At 45.8% G+C, this 18,596-nt stretch overlaps 1 non-coding gene across 1 annotated transcript; it reads right to left on the reverse strand.

The window, feature by feature from the left end:
* Window positions 1-13,166: 13,166 nt before the first annotated feature.
* Window positions 13,167-13,305, reverse strand: LOC136509741 (small nucleolar RNA Z247). Its single transcript, XR_010772484.1, has one exon. It is a non-coding gene; the product is annotated as a small nucleolar RNA Z247 (small nucleolar RNA).
* Window positions 13,306-18,596: the final 5,291 nt, after the last annotated feature.

The raw sequence follows: 18,596 nt of genomic DNA on the forward strand, positions 1-18,596 counted from the left end.
CCTCGCGATTCGGTGGGCGGGCGGTGATTCGGTGGGCGGGCGCTACACGTCGGGGAGCGGAAGAGTTCGGCGTCGAGGAGAGGGACGGGAGAAGGAAGGATGAGTGATGAGGTTTGATCCAAATAATTTGGTCCGTTGGATATGAGTGGGTAAGAGAAAGGGATGTACAGATTGAATCTGGTTCTTCCATTTGAACATTAGGTTTTGTTGGCTGCATTTTTTTGTGCACTTAGGAGAGTTAATGACTGTGGTGGACAGTTTTTTGTGTGGCTTTAGGAAAGTTTTATCGGTGCATTATATGTGGTAGAGATTTATTTTAATTTCTCGGAATTTGAAAATTAATTTTAGAATTTTCAAACAATCTCAAATATTAACATGGTCTATAACAAAGTTGTAGTTATCAGTGATTTCTAAACTTTGTTTTGAATTTATGTGGTGCAAATTGTCCAATAGAAGGAAAATTTGAGACCTAGAATTCTTTAACTAAACTTGTATAGGAAGCTACGATTTTGTAGAATTCTTTAACTAAATTATTGTAGTGGTTGTGAGGGATGGCAGGGAGCTCCAAAATCACAGAATCCAGCACAAATATAATCAACCAGCGAGAACGGGAATTACAGGTAGGTACACAACTTCAATCTGAACCGACTGAAATCGAAGATCACCCCAACCCAATGCAATCCGTTAGCCGAGACGATCGATGGAGTGTATGTAGGACTGCAGGATGAAATCGCCACGGATCGAGTGTCTACGATACCCATTGCTAACAGCAGAGGGTATAGCGGGGATCCAAGTGAAGAATTAGAGGCAACAAAGGAAGGCAGCAGGAATTGAATTTGGGGAATCAAGAAGAGAATCGCCGGAGAGCAGATTAGTTTTTTTTTTTTTTTTTGAGGAATCTGGAAGGGTCCACCAGCAGTTGAGCACAGAGGCGGCCGTCGTGCGTGGAAAAGAGCACGAGGAGGTTGGCGACCGTGGCGCAGCCGCCATGGGCGATCTCCACGTCAGCGCATGAAGTCGGCGAGGTCGGCCGTCGGCGTGGGCACCGACGTCTCACCCAGCTGGCCAGCTGGCGGTCACGCATCCAACACTGTTCATGTGTATACATAGATTACAGCCTGGACCCTCAATTCTTAGTCATATACACATGTAACATTTATTTAATTATCTTGAATATATAGCTCAAGAAACAACTTAGGAAACTATATCCATTGTGTGGTATCATCCATCCATCCAATGGTTTCATGTGACAGCACATTTGGACACCATGCCGTGCGCACGGGTCCACTTGCAGAGACTAACGTTACAGCATATTGTTTGGGCTCATACGATTCAGCAGTACACTTGACGACTTACGCAACAAATAGGGGTTCAAATATTAAACAAAGATTCGTCAAGGAATCCAGCTAAAACAAGCTACTTCAGGTTCAGCAGAGTACGTAGAATAAAGACTACTTGTATATACACGGTAAAAGCTCCACGAACGTACATAGGACTACATGTACACGGTAAAAGATCCATGGCGGTATCCATATCTCTTGGGTTTGGCTATGGCTAAACGTTCATTTTTAGCTTTTTTTTTTTTTGAGAAACACGTCCATTTTTAGCTGCACCTTCATCTTGATCCATGACAGTATCCATATCTTCACTTTGTCCAGCCCCCATCCAGCTGCCTTTCAACAATGTCCCAATATCCATCCTAGTGTGATCAGCATATATTTACAAAGGTGGTAATTTAATTGTAACGACATGTATCAACATTACCTGTTTGGTGGTTGTTTCTCGCCATCTTTAACAATATGGGCCACCCGACCAGGTCATCGTGAATCAGGTACTATCTTCTCATAATTTGTTCTGTCAAGCACAAAAGATTGGATTTAATAAAAAATTATGTCAAGTGCAAAACAAAACCTATTAGCAGCACTAACAAAAACTTCAACACCGAAAGATAAATCCACACTTACTGTCCTGTCTTGAAATAGTTCAGAATTCCGCAGAGAAGATCAAACCGCAGGAACGGAGTTCCCAAGTTCCTATCATAGTAGTTCATGCCCACAAATTTGCCATTGACATCAACAAGGGGCCCTCCAATCCCAAGCCTAACCAGGTTAAATGGAGAGGTTGTCAGTTGTGATGTCAAGTACACAAGGCTAAGTACATCATATTCATGCGGCAATAAAAAAGAAAAAAGAAAATCAATGGCGTTACCTTAGTGATTGTGCATGCAGTGTAATGAGGATCATTGCAATCCAGTTTGCCTGACCACCTGGTACATTTTCCACTTGCAGCCATAACTAAATCTGATTTAAAGCAACGGCCCACAGCTACTACCTTGGTAGAATAATCCATCGTCTGATGTTTCAGATTCGCAGGACAATCAGCATTATAATTCTTGACGCTGACTAGAGCAACATTGTAATGTAAACTATAATGTTCCAATTTCCCTTCACAGCATTCATTGTTTGGAAGCAACACCACAATTTGCAAACAAAAAAAAACTCGGCCTGCGGTGGGCAGACAGCCCCCGCAGTTTTTGCGTTAGGAAAAAGACCTCTCACGTAGGCCGAGAAAACCCCCGAACCCCATGCCCTGCCCTCACACAGGGGCCCGTAACCCTGTGAGTGGGCCGAAACCTTTTTACCTGTGCTTTGGTGAAAGCTCTAGTTTGGTTTTGATGAATTGATAAAACCTTAAGTGCTAACCTAGTTTATCAAAATAATTATGAGATATGTAGCACTACTCCAAGTAGTGAAGCAAATGAAGATCATGACATGATAATAGTGATGCCATGGTGATGATTAAATGCTTAGACTTGGAAAAGGAGGAAGAAAAACAAACGCTCAAGGCAAAAGGTGAAATTGATAGGAGCTTTTCGGTTTAGTGATCGAGACACTTAGAGAGTGTGATCATATTTAGGGTTGATAGCCGTACTATTAAGAGGGGTGAAACTCGTATCGAAATACGGTATAAAAGTGCCACTAGATGCTCTAACTCATTGCATATGCATTTAGAATCTAGTGAAGTGCGAACTCCCTTGAAAATGTTTGTGAAAAATATGCTAACACATATGCACAAAGGTGATACACATTGTATTTAGCACTTGGGAGCAAGGGTTCGAAACTTCACTGGCGACCTGTACAAAAAAAAAGACAGGGTTTCACAGAGTGCACCGGACGCTGGTCACGCAGTGACCGGACGCTGGGGTCCTGCATCCGGTCAGTGGCGCGCAGTGAAGGCCACCCTCGGTCTCTTGACCGTACGCAGGCGACCGGACTCTGGCTGAACACTGTTCAGCGTCCAGTCATGATGATGTGGCAGCGCACAGAGAAGTGGGTGAGTGATCGGACGTTGGGTGAGTCCGGTCGGGCATGACCGGATGCGTCCGGTCGCGAGTGGAACCTTACTGGAAACGACCGGACGCTAGTGTTGGTGCGTCCGGTCACTTCGAGCAGCGCGTCCGGTCACAACTTAAATGTACTGATGACCGTTGAGATCGGGCGATCAGCATTTGAACCAGGGGACACATGGCGTGCATCGCGCGACCGGATGCTGGGGTCCTGCGTCCGGTCGATCTGACCGGCGCGTCCGGTCGCCCCGATTTTTTAGTGAACAGAGAGCTAACGGCTCTATTTTATGGGGGCTCTCTATTTAAGCCTCATGGCCGGGTCAAGCTCACCCTCTTGGCCATTTGCATTGACATAGCCACCTTGTGAGCTTAGCCAAAACTCCCCACTCATCTCCATCATTGATTCATCATCTTTGTGAGATTGGGAGAGAATCCAAGTGCCTTGCTTGAGTGATTGCATCTAGAGGCACTTGGTACTCATGTTTCGCTGTGGGATTTGCTTGTTGCTCTTGGTGGTTGCTACCACCTAGATGGCTTGGAGAAGCGGAGTAGGATTGGCATGAGTTGGTGATTGTTCGTGGCCATCTCCCGGTGATTGTGAGGGGTCTTGTGTCTTTCCCGACGGAGCGCCGAAAGGTAACTCTAGTGGATTGCTCGTGTCATTGAGTTACCTCACTTGTGGGTAGGTTCTTGCGGTGTCCAATTATGTGGACGAGGTTCGTACAACACCTCTTAGCCATCGAACCACCAAGTATTGGTCGACACAACGGGAACTAGCGTGCCGGCAAGCACGTAAACCTCGGGAGAAAATTGGTTATCTTTTGCACTTTGGTATTCTCCCGGTGATTGAATTAGTAATCATCTTATGATTGGTTCACTCCTCTACGCGGCGGTATAATCACCTTACTTACTCATTTACATTCCCGTAAACTAGTTGTAGCAAGCTCTTTAGTGTAGCTAGAATTGAGAGCTTACTTTGTAGCTTAAGTTCATATAGTAGAGCTCTTTAGTGTAGCAAGTGTGAGAGCTCTTAGTGAGTAGTGACTTAGTAAATTATATGTCTAGTGATCATAGCAACTAGAATTGTTGGATAGGTGGCTTGCAACCCTTGTAGAACTAGAGTAAGTTTGTTTTTTGCTATTTGTCATATTAGGACCTTTCATTTGGGATGTGGGATAGGCGAGGGAGTTTTTTTTTCTGCACAAACTGCGCATTACCGCAGCTGTGCCCGCGGTAGCCGGGAGTCGAACTCCCGACCGGGGCCTTCCCACGATGGGGATGGAACCACTCGAGCTAACGCTCACCCGCATCTGCAAACAATACTACGAGACTTAAAGCAGTGTCTTCAAAGAACAAGAATCGCACAATATAATTGGGAGCACCAACCCTTAAACCCTCAATAATTGTGCCATCAAGATTCCTAACCAAGCTCGCTGATGTCAGAATAGCCGGGCATTTAGCAGCATATAGTCAATGAAAAATCCCGTGCATGCAAATAATTTTGATTCACCTGGGCAACATAATTGTCATTAGCTAGTGATGACTAAATACAAATGTGAAATAGTATACAATACATTACAGTAAAATCACCATTGAATGAAGCAAGTGCAACAAGATTTCCAACCATGTGAGACGCAACTCCTCCCTTGAGTTCACCCCAGACACCATTAGGATATGTGTCACCAAAAATCTTAATGCTACGTGGTTGACAAGACATTGTACAATAGTCAGTGGCACAGAAGAGCTTTAAAAAGGCTTAATTGCATGATAAATCAGCAAATGTACAGGCATTGTGATTCACTATATCCATTGATGGACTGGGGTAACCCAAAAAGTCAACCCAAATTGTGCCTTGTTAATGACATGCTAATTCTATGTACAATATGCAACAATCACTTAAATTTCTGCAGATAATATTGTAAAATTATAATATGATGGCATCTTGTGCAACTACTCATATTATAAGTGATTGTGTTTGAACAAATCCATGAACATCTCTATCCTTCAAGGAGCCAGTGATGATTATGATGTGCTGTATGCACCCTCAGCTCAATCCAGATCTTTTCTAGATGGACTAGCAAATTGCCCGTGTGTACATTTGTGTATATAGTGAACTTTGGTTCCATGATGTCGTTCTAGGAGATTGGGGTGAGGGCGAAACTGATTTGTAATAAGTGGCAAGATGATGGGTAAATATGGTGGTGATATATAGTGGTAGAGCGGTGGTGATGGCAGACACCCCATCATCACCAACACAGTTTTCTATAAGAGTTTGAGATTTATGTAGAGACGTGCATGTAGCATTTTATTTACTAAAGTATTGAACTATCTACATATGTACATAGTCTGTTGATTTTTATAGGCACACTACTTTCTGAAATCAGAGGAAATTTACATTATAAAATTAGAACCTGAGGTATACTTACAACACACAGGCAATGCTAGTGTAGTAGTAAGGTAAGCGGATTAGCGCTAACATTACAATGCACTGTAGAAGACTATACTAGGTAAATATAAGTATAGATGCAAAGGCTTAATTTGCACCACTAAAGGACCTTGCAAATAGTGCTGGATCACAATTAAAAAAAGAAACATTTGATAACCAATGTCGAGTGGTTGTGTACTCGCCTTCAGGATGGGGGAAAAGTTTCATACCTATGCATCTTCGTCTTTTTTTATCCCTGTACATGATGATCAATATGATTACTAACCCAAAAGGGATCAGCATGAGCAGATAATGCAATAAAACAAGAAAGAACTAAGCAAATGTATACAAAATCTTAGTCAAGAGAGGTTAGTCTCCACATAAAATTCTAACATATTTTGAATTAGACAAATATATTGGCTTCAATATTTCATACACAGGAATGTTGCTACACTACAAGCCTACAATACAGAGCAACTGTGACACCTGCAATAAGACAGCTATCCCATTTGAAAATATCTTTCACTAGAGAGTAGACATACCAAACCATCAAGTTGTTATTAAGGGTAGACATTAGAAGCTGCAACTACATAGATAAACAAACTGGAAATATATTTGCATACCTGACTGTCTGGCCTCACCAGGTTTAGAAATACACTCTTTTTCAAGGATGTATGAAAATGCCCCAAACGTTCAAGAATTATTCTCCTTGGCAAGAAAATTGGTCTTTCCATATCCCAGAAGAGGTTCGTGCCAAAAAAAGTTCTCATAAAAATAAAAAAGTGCGCCGCCCTGCATAGCCTACAAAAAGTGGCAGGCTTTAAAATGATAAAGAATCAGAGTTACTACCACCTTTATGTTAAAATTGTCACAGTTAATCGTCTTATGCAAATTGTAATGCTATTATTTTATCAACAATGAGTAAATACTTTAAAATGTATAATGTTTTGTATTATCTTCCACTACAAATTCAACCAACACAAAATCCATTCAACTGTTTGCAGTTATTCAAAACAGTATGTCATCAGTGGCAAGGGACTATCAGCTTGAAAAGTTAAGTTATAAGGCAGGTATTTATTGTGGTTTGTATGGTGTGTGGTTCACCGTTTCAATCTTTCCACCTGACAGGAAAGCATAATAACTCGCGAAGAAATGGTGAAGAAAACTGATAATAATAGTTGGAGAGAAAGTACTTTTGGAGGCCTCGAAGAAGCTTCATTACTGTGTAAGTTCATATTTGCACGCATTTTCTTGTTTCATGTCAAACCTGAGGAACCTTTCAAGGCTTGTGTTATGCCCAGCGAACCAGCTGCAGCCAAACGGCAGCAGAACTATTCAGATTAACTGATGGAGCTGGTAATGGACAAGCAATTTCATCCGTCCTAATTGGTCATAGAACAGAAGTAGCAATCTAGTCTTCTACAAAGTTTCGCATGTCAAAACAATAATCACCACTACAGAATGGAAACACAGAAAGTTTAACAACCAATCTCTTAGGTCTATAATTTAGTTCTCTATATAAGAAGCTTTTAGAAGGACGGGCCTGGTGCAAGCGGTAGATTCTTACCGCCTGTGACTGGAAGGTCCTGGGTTCGAGTCACGGTCTCCTCGCATTGCACAGGCGAGGGTAAGACTTGCCACTGACACCCTTCCCCAGACCCCGCACAGAGCGAGAGCTCTCTGCACTAGGTACGCCCTTTATATAAGAAGCTTTTACCCATTTTAGGTCTATATTAACTAAAGGCATAGTGTAAAAATCCACGTACCTTATTTCTTATCATAGAATGAAACATAATCCTGCATTTTCTATACTGCAAAAGGCAACAAATAATCATAGGATACACGTGCTAAATTCTCAGAAGAAGGTTAAAATATGAATATCTAGTACACCAATACATAAAGATAACCTCAATTTCAGAATGCTTTGGACATATATAAATGGCAACGTATCAGGTGCAAACCAACCAACCTGTGCAAACTTGAAAACTACTAATCAGGACCACTAGATACTGATCCAATGGATGGGGTGAGAGGTGGGATTTTTTTTTTGCGCTTAAGCCCCCCCCCCCCCCCCCCACCCGTCGCCCTTTTTTTTTGCGCTTAAGCCCCCTCACCCTATCCCAGTCATCCATTAGATCAACATCTAGTGGTCCTGATTAGTAGTTTTCAAGTTTGCACAGGTTGGTTGATTTGCACCTGATATGTTGCCTTTATAAATAATATGGTAATACCATGTCTGTGTGATGAGTGACGAAAATAAAATAAGGCATGCATCTGTTCATTTCTGTGGAGAACATCACAGAGCCACACTTGCTACAACTACTTTATTTTCAAGCACGCAACTCTATTAAGTGTAACCAATTCCAACATTCGCTGCTCAAGCAGCACGTCCCTTCATCTTGCGCTGCTGCACCGAAGCTTCAGCTGGAGATCCTCCAACCCTGGTGCCACTGGCAAGCAGCATGAGCGCCTCTGGAGCAGACTTCTCCCAGCTGAGGACTTTCTGGGCTTCCTCCAGTGTGACCTTACCAGTTGGAGAGAGCTTCATGGTTGAATATTGCTTCCTGATCTGTTTCTTGTCACGGAGATTGCTCCCTGTTTCTGAGTAGAAGTCCCTGAAAGAAATACCAGAACCTTAGAGTTGTATAGCAAGTTAAAAAAAGAATCACACAGAAACAAAGAGGAACTCACTTGGATATGATATCCCATTCATCAGAGCTGATGATGTCCATGGCAGTCATCTAGCGCTCATCCAGGTACTTCGTAACAAGCCTTGCAAGAACTTTATTCTCTCTTTCAGAAAACCTCGCCTGACCTTTGGGCACCGGATCGCCAACAGATGCAGCTGCAGATAGCAACACATGAAATCAATCTGAACCTTCACTGGCCATCTCCAGCAGGACACAGAAGAAAACAAACAAAGTTGAGACGTAGGTTTGTGAATATCTGACAGAGTGCAGTAGTGAGCTAAAGACTCCGGCAGCAGCATCTAAATACCATACACTGTTTGACAAGTTGCGTACCTTCACAGCCAAGAAATGTCTCATGTAAGGGCATTGTAAAACACTAACTTAATGGATGTGAACTTTTCCACAGGAAACCAAATTTCCAAAGCAGGTTATGGTTTCTTTACCAACTGCTTTTGTGGCACTTGCACCAGCTAATACAAATTATGGATTCAACGGGGACGGGGGGGGGGGGGGGGGGGGGGGGGGGGGGGGCTCGAGCCCCCCTACCAATACCGGAGCAGTGGAGCCCACATGAATTTTTAGGCAAAGTTCTACGGTGTAGGTGGGGTTGAGACTTAAGATCGAACAGCAGTCGGAGGTATGATCGAATAGCAGTCGGAGGTATGTGGAGGATCAGCCCCCCCCCTAAAATTTTTCCTAGATCCGCCGCTGGGTGTGGGTGGAGGGTATAAAGAAATATGGGAACAAGATTACCCTGACTGGGCTCTCGGCTCATGTATTTATACTCAAACATGGTGTACAACAGATTACATGCTGATCTCAACAGATCATGGCGTGATACACGGGATACATACGCTTGCCTTACAAGCTAAGTTACAACAGCCGTATCCTATCATATCAACAGAAGATATCCTATCATCTAACACCCTCCCTCAATCTCAGCCACTAACAAGGTTGAGATTGAATCTAAACTCCTTCAATTTGGATGCCGTGATAGGCTTTGTGAATCCATCTGCCAATTGATCATCAGTGTTTATGAACATGATGTCCAAGAGCTTCTGTGCTACCCTTTCACGCACAAAATGAAAATCTATTTCGATGTGCTTTGTTCTTGTGTGAAAAACCGGGTTAGCTGACAGATACTTAGCTCCTATGTTGTCACACCACAACCGAGCAACTGGAGAGTGTGGTATTCCAAGTTCTGTCAACAATCTCTGAATCCACATCATTTCAGCTGTTGCATTGGCCAAAGCTTTATATTCTGCCTCAGTGCTAGACCATGACACAGTAGGTTGTTTCCTAGCACTCCAAGATATAAGATTCGGACCAAGGAACACTGCAAACCCTCCAGTTGATCTCCTATCATCCACACAGCCTGCCCAGTCAGCATCAGAAAATGCACTGACAAGAGTTGAGTTCGATTTCCTGATATTTAGACCCATGGTCAAAGTTCCTTTCACATACCGTAGGATTCTTTTCACCGCACTCCAATGTGCTATAGTTGGTGAATGAAGAAATTGGCACACTTTGTTAACAGCAAAGGACAAATCAGGCCTAGTGAGTGTCAGGTACTGGAGTGCTCCAACAACGCTCCTGTACCTTGTTGAATCTTCTTCACTGAGACTAGTCCCTTCTGTGATGCTGAGCTTTTCTGAAGTAGAGATGGGTGTATCCACCGGCTTGCAGTTGCTCATATTCGCTCGCTTCACAACATCAGTGGCATACCTCTGTTGCGACAATATTAAGCCATCCACCCCTCTCTTCACTTCTATGCCAAGGAAATAGTGAAGATCTCCTAGATCCTTCAGAGCAAACTCCTTTCCCAGATCCATGAGCAGAGCCTTTGTAGCGTCTGGTGAAGAGCTTGCTACAATGATGTCATCGACATATACCAACACAAACATAGTAATTTGCCCTTTATTGTAATAAAACAAGGAAGTATCACCTTTCGATGGTGTGAAGCCCAACTGAATCAACTTGCCACACAGACGTGCATACCAAGCACGTGGTGCTTGTTTGAGACCATATAGTGCCTTATCCAATTTGCAAACATAATTTGGAAACCTCTTGTCTTCATACCCCGGAGGTTGGCGCATATATACTTCTTCTTCGAGCACACCGCGAAGGAAGGCATTCTAAACATCAAGTTGTCGCAGAGACTAACCTTTGGAAACTGCCACTGACAAAATAAGTCGAATGGTTGCAGCCTTGACTACTGGACTGAAGGTATCTTCATAGTCTATCCCATATCGCTGCCTATATCCTTTGGCGACAAGCCGTGCTTTGTACCGATCAACAGTACCATCAGCTTTCCTCTTAACTTTGTAAACCCACTTGCATCCAATAATATTCTTGCCTTTGGGCGGTGGAACCAAGCGCCAAGTCTGATTGTTCATCAAAGCAGTATGCTCTTTATCCATGGTCGAAACCCATCCTGCATCTCCTAAAGTAGCCTTCACATTCTTGGGCTCCTCTGGCTCAGCGGAGCTGTGAAGCCCCCACCGGATAGTGCCATCTGAACGAACTTTCGGCTTGGTGATCCCGTGCTGAAGACGTGTGCCATGCCGATGCGGAGGAGGCAGAGGAGGTGTAGGCGGTGTAGTCGCAGTAGCCGGCAAGGGGGAGAGCTCAGGCGCACCCACCGTAGCGGATCCAGGAGACAAATCTCCTGGAGGCGACAGATCTAGTGTGGGAGGCGACGGCGGTGAAGACTGCAGCCCGGCATTCGTTGATGTAGAGGATCCGGGGCCCGACAGCGTAGGACCGGAGCACCCTGACCCCAAAGCTGATCCCGCCGCCAACCTGGTACGAGGAGCAGGGGAATCACCTCCTGATCCCGTGCCCCCGTTGTCATTATGCGATGAGGAAGAGGGGTACATGAAATGACCCTCGGAATGCGCCGTTTCTCCATCATTTTGCGCCAGGTTTGTTCCTGTTTCATCCACAGTAGTAGAGGAGCTTGCCACAGTGTTAGCAGGGTCAGAATTAATCAAACATTGATCAAGCAAATTTGTGTCCCCAAGGTCCGACGATGGGTTTTGGAGAATATCGGGAAGAAGTGAAAACTCAGCACGAAGACGAGCTCCTGCATTGGGATGAAGTTGAGCGAAAGGATACACCGTCTCATCAAACACCACATCACGGGAAATATATATGCGACCTATCGAGGGATCAAGACATTTGAACCCCTTGTGTAGATTGCTATACCCAAGGAAAACACAGCGTTTTGATCGGAATTGTACTTTCTTGGTGTTGTAAGGCCGAAGATTTGGCCAAACAGCACACCCAAAAGTTCAAAGAAACGTGTAATATGGAGGTGAACTGAGGAGGTGCTCATGTGGTGTGTCATTGGCAATGACCTTGGATGGAAGACGGTTGATGAGAAAAACAGCTGTTAAGAACGCTTCATCCCAATATTTTAGTGGCATGGATGCATGTGCAAGAAGGGACAAACCAACCTCGACAATGTGGCGATGTTTACGTTCAGCGGATCCATTTTGTTGGTGTGCGTGTGGACAAGATACATGGTGAGCTATGCCTAGGTGTTTGAAGAAGGAGTTAAGGGACTGATATTCCCCTCCCTAGTCCGATTGAACTGCAAGAATCTTATGATCAAATTGACGCTCAACCATGTTCTGAAAATCACGGAAACAATGAAAGACTTCAGACTTATAACGCAACAAATAGATCCATGTGAACTTACTATAATCATCGATAAAGCTGACATAATAAGAATGCCGACCCATAGAAGTTGGTGCCGGTCCCCATACATCAGTGAAAACAAGCTCAAAAGGTTTAGACGAAACATTGTTTGACTTATGATAAGGTAATTGATGGCTCTTTCCCATCTAACACGCATCACAAATCACACCATTGCTCGAACTACTAGAAAAAGAAAGCTTATGACGACTAATAATCTGCAGAACGACAGGAGCAGAGGCATGACCAAGTCGGCTATGCCACAAGGAGGTAGTGGGCTTGAAGACACGAAGCACTTGTTTATTCGGTGGAGATGGTGTGTGCAATTGAGGCTTCAACGGATAGAGACCACCCTCACATCGCCCTTCGAGGAGTGTTCTCCTCGTCACCTGTTCTTTAAGAGAAAAATGCTTGGGATGAAGTTCAAGGGATGCATTGTTATCTTTAACAAGACGATGGACTGAAAGAAGACTTTTATTGGCACTAGGAACATGGAGAACATTATTTAGATGAATATCACGAACTGGGGATTGCAAAATGCTATGACCAATGTGATCAATTTTCATACCTGCCCCACTGGCCGTGTGTACCTGCTCTCCTCCACGATACCTGTCGTGGAAGGAAAGCTTCTCCGGTTCACCGGTTATGTGATCTGTGGCTCCAAAATCCACATACCAGTTTGTGTCCACTCCATAGGGCGCCGTGGTTGCCGACGATGCACTCTTTTGCGGCGGTCCAGTGAATGTGGCGTCGAAACGCTTGAAGCAGCGTACCACAGTATGGCCCTCCTTGCCACAGAGCTGGCAGAAGACGCCGGACAAAAAATTGCGACCACCGCCGCCTCCGCCACCATTGCCACGGCCACCACCGCCGCGGCGAAAACCCACGCGACCACCATCACCGCGGCCATGGGACTGGTTGGGGTTGGAATTGTTCCCCCCACGGCCACCCTTGGTGGCCACATTGACAGAGGATTGAGAACCTCCACCATGCATCCCCTTGCGCCGCTCGTAGCTGATGAGTTGCGCATACAGTTCAGCGACGGAGATCGGTTCGACTCGCGCTGCCACCGTAGACACAATGGAGTCGAAGTCATCACCAAGGCCCGTGAGGATGAACGAGACCAGCTCCTCGCCCTCCATCTTGCGGCCCGCCGCAGCCATCTCGTCGACGAGGCCCTTCATCTTGATGAAGTAATCCACCACGGACAACGTCCCCTTGTTCGCCGTGGCCAGGGCCATGCGCGTAGACATCACGCGCGCCCGAGACTGCGAGGCGTGAAGATCTTGTATCGTGGCCCACAGTTCCGCCGCGGTGGTCGCCGTCGCGACCTGGCGTAAGACCTCCTTGGAGAGGGAGGAGAAGAGGTAACTGAGGACGATTTGGTCCTGAGAGACCCACTTCTCATACGCCGGATTGGGCTACGGTTCCGACTCCTTGCTATCGGTGAGCTTCTTGCCATCAGCGGGGGAGGATGAGTCCCCCTCGAGGAACTCAGGTGGGGGTGCGGCCGTGCTCTTGATGTAGCCGGCAAGACGAGCCCCCTTCAACGCAGACGACACCTGGGCATGCCACATGTTGTAGTTGCCACGAGTGAGCTTCTCCGAGACGACGGGGAGAAGGCCGAAGGCGAGCGGCGCATTGGCGGCGGATGGTTCCGCCATTGGATCTTATTCCGTGAGGAAGAAAAGGCTAGCTGATACCATATAAAGAAATATGGGAACGAGATTACCCTGACTGGGCTCTCGGCTCATGTATTTATACTCAAACATGGTGTACAACAGATTACATGCTGATCTCAACAGATCATGCCATGATACACGGGATACATACGCTTGCCTTTCAAGCTAAGTTACAACAGTCGTATCCTATCATATCAACAGAAGATATCCTATCATCTAACAGAGGGGGGCGGGGGCGGGGCAGGCGAGGACATGGCGCCACCGGCCTGAGGTCAGGAAGGATCAGGTATGGGTGGAGGAAGGGCACCCTCTTTCCGACTTTCCCTTTCGCGGTACTTAAACCAAAGGGGAAGTCTCTTCCTGTCGACATCTCTTCTTTTACCTCTCCCACTCACTCTGACCACCCAATAAGGAAGTGGTACGTCCGCCCCCTCCTCTCCTGCGGCAGCAGGTAATGGGCCGGTAATGGGCTGCTTAGGCCCTAGGGCCTTGTTCAGTTGTAATAATATCTGGATAGAGCAATATTAATATGATATTGCTCCCAAATTCTGAGGGTATGTATGTTGGGTGTAGAAATTTTGCACTCTAACGATGTTTAATTATTTAAATATATTTTATCTATATATAAACCAGTAGTATATCTATAATGGAGGGATATTTTATATTTATATATATATAGCAATCTTTTTAAGGCTGGCTAATTACTACTGCGTACCTGAGTTCCATTCAATTAAGTACTACTAGCCATATGTTATTAATTAATTAACTTGAGTGAGTGTACACGCACACAGGAATCTATGAAAAACGACGAGAAGGTCATCCACTTCACCAGCTCCTCTGCGTTATGCTCCATGCCTCCTAAAACAGGCAGAAGGTGCCGCGAAGCTATGCGTGGAGGAGGCGTCATTATCTGTTGCCTTGACTCCTTCCGGCCTGGAAGGAAACAACATTTGCCTTAGTGCCGGCCCTAGGGGAGGGCACGAGGTGCGACGGCCGAGGACCCACGCCGGGGAAGGGCCTAAGTTTAGGTATACAAACCCCCAGGCCCTATAATTTCATTAGGCATTATCAGCAAACTAATGAGAAGACAGAAGATAGGCAGAGAATTGGCCAGGCGGCCCAAGAAGACAACGTCAGTCTTTCTTTCTCAGACAGAGAGGAGGTGAGGAACCACGCTGCACACTCTGATCGTGACTCGTGAGTTCGCGACGTGTCGACGCGCGGAGAGCTGGAGCGCCAGAGAATGGCGCACGATGGGGGGCTCGAGCCCCCCTAGCGATACTGGAGCAGTGGAGCCCCCATGAATTTTTAGGCAAAGTTCTATGGTGTAGGTGGGGTTGAGACTTAAGATCGAGCAGCAGTCGGAGGTATGTGAAGGATCAGCCCCCCCCCTAAAATTTTTACTGGATCCGCCGCTGGGTGTGGGTGGAGGGGGGGCAGGGGCAGGCGAGGACATGGCGCCACCGGCCTGTGGTCAAGAAGGATCAGGTGTGGGTGGAGGAAGGGCACCCTCTTTCCGGCTTTCCCTTTGGCGGTACTTAAACCAAAGGGGGAAGTCTCTTCCTGTCGACGTCTCTTCTTTTACCTCTCCCACTCACTCTGACCTCCCAATAAGGAAGAGGTACGTTCGCCCCCTCCTCTCCTGCGGCAGCAGGTAATGGGCTGCTGTTCAGTTGTAATAATATCTGGATAGAGCAATATTAATATGATATTGCTCCCAAATTCTGAGGGTACGTATGTTGGGTGTAGAAATTTTGCACTCTAACGATGTTTAATTATTTAAATATATTTTGTCTATATATAAACCAGTAGTATATCTATATTGAAGGGATTATATATATATATATATATATATATATATATATATATATATATATATATATGTATAGCAATCTTTTTAAGGCTGGCTAATTACTACTGCGTACCTGAGTTCCATTCAATTAAGTACTACTAGCCATATGTTATTAATTAATTAACTTGAGTGAGTGTACACGCACACAGGAATCTATGAAAAACGACGAGAAGGTGATCCACTTCACCAGCTCCTCTGCGTTATGCTCCATGCCTCCTTAAAACAGGCAGCAGGTGCCGCAAAGCTATGCGTGGAGGAGGCGTCATCATCTGTTGCATCGACTCCTTCCGGCCTGGAAGGAAACAACATTTGCCTTAGTGCCGGCCCTAGAGGAGGGCACTATGTGCGACGGCCGAGGACCCACACCGTAGAAGGGCCTAAGTTTAGGTATACAAACCCCCAGGCCCTATAATTTCATTAGACATTATCAGCAAACTAATGAGAAGAAGATAGGCAGAGAATTGGCCAGGCGGCCCAAGAAGACAACGTCAGTCTTTCTTTCCCGGGCAGAGAGGAGGCGAGGAACCACGCCGCACACTCTGATCGCGACTCGTGAGTTCGCAACGTGCCGACGCGTCGCGCGGAGAGCAGGACCGCCAGAGAATGGCGCACGACGGCGGCGACCGGGCAAGGCTCCACGACGACGACATCTTGGTTCGTTCCTTTTTTCGAATTGCATTCGTCCATCAGTTGTTTCAATTGATGTCCACGTCCTAGTTATTTTTTCTTGTTTATTTTTTAATCTAAATTAATTATTTGTATAGTATTCCAGACTTCTAGTATTTTGTACTCATATAATTATGTTTTCCTTCTAATTTAGGTGTTAGATTAAAAATATATTATTGTATTATTTTCGCTTTGTAAGTAAAATTAGTACCTACGTATTATAAGGTTTTAGAGGAACCTTGACGACGACTTTACTAGAGGGCCCTCAGGATCTAGGACCGGCACTTGACTTCGTCTAGTCAGTGCCTTGGTGGTTCTATAACCTGAGCAACGTTGGTGTTCAAGACACCTGCTGCTCCATGGAAGACGAAGACCCACCCGAGATGGTCCTGCGCCGTGCCGACGATCTGCTCGCCCATGGCTTCGGCACGGCACCTACAACTACAACCTTCCACTCCGAAACTGCTTCGACTTTGCCTTTTACTGCAAGACAGGGCGCCCTTACTTTTCGTTGCTAGAGATGGTTGTCGAGCCGTCTGCTGTTTCTGCGCCAGATTTGCGTGGCGTTATTCGTTGCTGCCTCCTTTGATTGTTTCTTCCTCTATTATATAGTAGTAGTATATAAGAGTAATAAGATGCGGATGGTTGTTCCTGTTCGTAAATCTGAAGCTAATCCGATCCTTTAGAACGGGGGCTAGGCATCAAGCTGTTTCGAAGACCACTTCCACTTGAAGCATTTGTTAGAGCATCTCCTTGTAACTCTTTATATCATTCTTAATTTACAAGAACGGAGATTTTGATGAAAAAACATCCTCCAACAGCCTCTTCACTATATATCAAAAATAGATATCTTATATTTCGAATTTCTCATTAGCCAAAGATGAAAAGCGAGGATGGCTCTATAGACTGCTCACATGATATAGAAAATCTGTTGGAAAAAACAATTTTTACTCAAATGATTCTGATGATTTAGAGTAGATTTTACGACGGAGGCACTAGTGCCATAACGTCCGGCGCCCGCAACGTGTCCGGACGCAGCTCCCAGTCCCAACGAACCGAACCGTGGCCCAGCTCCCAGCCACAGGCCCACCGCAGCCTGACCCCCAGTCCGCCTTCGCCTCGCCCCACGCGCGCACTCCGCCCATCTCTGCGCCCGCCGGTCGCCCCTGACTCCTCTCTTCGTGCGGGCGAGCCGCGATGAGCAGCTGAGGACAGCACGCCCCCAGCGCGCCCCGATCGCAGCTCCCCTGTCCGTCGCCCCCCCGGTGTGCCGCGTGTCCCATCCGCCGGCCCCCCATCTCGCCCTCGGTCGAAGAACATAAAACACTTGCAACATGAATGCAACATAAAACTGAAAACAGATGAAACATTTGGAAACATGCTTTTGCCACATGTGTGTGAAACCAATGAAACATCCAAAATAAGCACTTGTAACTTACAACATGAACCACTTGCTGCAACATAAGACTGAAACAACTGAAACATTTGGAACATATTGTTGCAACATATGCAACATCCAAATAAAAACGATTGCAACATACGTCCAGAAAATAGATGAATCATTTTAAACAAAAGTTTGCAACATGCCTCTAAAAACACTTACAACATCTACAACATGTGCAGCATCCCTTGATCTACTTTTGCAACATCAAGATAAAACAATTGCAACATACATCTGAAACGTCTGAAACACTTGAAACATGCATATGTAACATAGAGGAGGGGAAGGTCGGGACGGTCAATTCGGGCGTCGGGGTTGGAGCTTGCGGCAAGTTGTGGCGTACGAGCACCACCAGCACCACCTGTGCTTGTGGGTGCCCTTGGCTCGACCAGGGAAGACATGAGGCGTCATGACACATGCGCCCTAGCGGCCATAGCAGGGTCTGTGACGTGCACGACGGCGATGGGAGACGGACGTCGAGGGAGCGAGCGATACAGGTGTCCGGGACGGGCGCGTGGCATGGCCGGCGATGGGGCGCGGAGCGGTGGGGCACTGCGCGGCAACCGACGAGAGCGAGGTAGGGGAAAGGGTGCGGACAATAAGTGACCACGCTGTTTCGGGACCGGGCGGATAAGCACGAAAGTGTGGAGGGCGGGCGGATAAAGCACAAGAGAATGGAAATTTTGTTCTTTGTTTGGGCCCGCTCCTGGAGAGCCGTGTCCGGACAGAAGCCACAAGTTAGATCATTATTTATTTTATACAAAGAGGAAGAGATGCTCTTAAGTTGCGTTGATG

This window comes from Miscanthus floridulus, chromosome 15 (assembly GCF_019320115.1).
Source record: "Miscanthus floridulus cultivar M001 chromosome 15, ASM1932011v1, whole genome shotgun sequence".
Lineage (NCBI taxonomy): Eukaryota > Viridiplantae > Streptophyta > Magnoliopsida > Poales > Poaceae > Miscanthus > Miscanthus floridulus.